This window comes from Mastomys coucha, unplaced genomic scaffold, assembly GCF_008632895.1.
Source record: "Mastomys coucha isolate ucsf_1 unplaced genomic scaffold, UCSF_Mcou_1 pScaffold6, whole genome shotgun sequence".
In the NCBI taxonomy this organism is placed as follows: Eukaryota; Metazoa; Chordata; class Mammalia; order Rodentia; family Muridae; genus Mastomys; species Mastomys coucha.
The window spans coordinates 104,867,344-104,868,257 of record NW_022196912.1 but is presented as its reverse complement, the minus strand read 5'-3'; the positions used below and the strand labels follow the sequence as shown (position 1 = coordinate 104,868,257).

Sequence of the window (914 nt, the reverse complement as noted above, 5' to 3'; positions counted from 1 at the left end):
TGAATGCCTAGTCACATCTCATAAGGCTTCCATGTGCTAATGGGTTGGGAGGAAAGTGTCTATGTCATATATACAAATGACTCACTGCTTGTTTCCTTTATTTTCAGAGATGCAATTAGTTCCCAAAGCATGTGACTTTATGATTACTATCTATAACAAATTTTGACTTGTATACATGAAATATATACAACTGAGACCCTAAGTCAGGGGACTATTTCTGTTTTGGACCCAGAATGAACATATTGTTTATAAATTCCGAATAAGGAAAATCTCCTCTTCCTTTTGGATAACTCACAGGGTAGACCTTGGCAGGGAACTTGAATGAGGTTTTATCTAAATGAAGAAGACCAAGAGAAACTCTGCAATTGTTCCAAGAACCATAAGCAAAAGAATTGCCTTTTGCTGTTACCAAATGTCCTCTAGGAATCTTTTGTAACCAATTTTGAGTATGATGGTACCCCATTGTTTGCACAGTTCTAGGCCTGGCCTTATTTCTGGAGGTGCCGGGGATTGAACCCGGGGCCTCGTGCATGCCAAGCACGCGCTCTACCACTGAGCTACACCCCCGACGCCTTATTTCTTACTATCTTCATCATTGCTCTTGGAATATCTGTTATCCCAAATTCTTGTGTTCAATACTAGTGGATATCAGCTATTTAAAATATTATAATGATATACTTACTCTCTAGAATATTAGGTATGTAGATGAAAATTTACTTTCATGCAAATATGAAGTTGGGAAGGCAAAAGCTATAGAATTTGGTAGAGTATATTGTTTATTCTGGTCTCTTGGAGGTTAAATTTGATTGGCCCCTAACCTTAAGAAGGAAACCACATTTTCTTTATCCATTCTTCTGTTGAGGGATATCTGGATTGTTTTCAGTTTCTGGCTAATACGAATAAAGGTGCTATGA

The 914-nt window shown here is 37.7% G+C and overlaps 1 non-coding gene across 1 annotated transcript; it reads right to left on the bottom strand.

The window, feature by feature from the left end:
• Positions 1–495: 495 nt before the first annotated feature.
• Positions 496–567, bottom strand: Trnaa-ggc. Its single transcript has one exon. It is a non-coding gene; the product is annotated as a tRNA-Ala (tRNA).
• Positions 568–914: the final 347 nt, after the last annotated feature.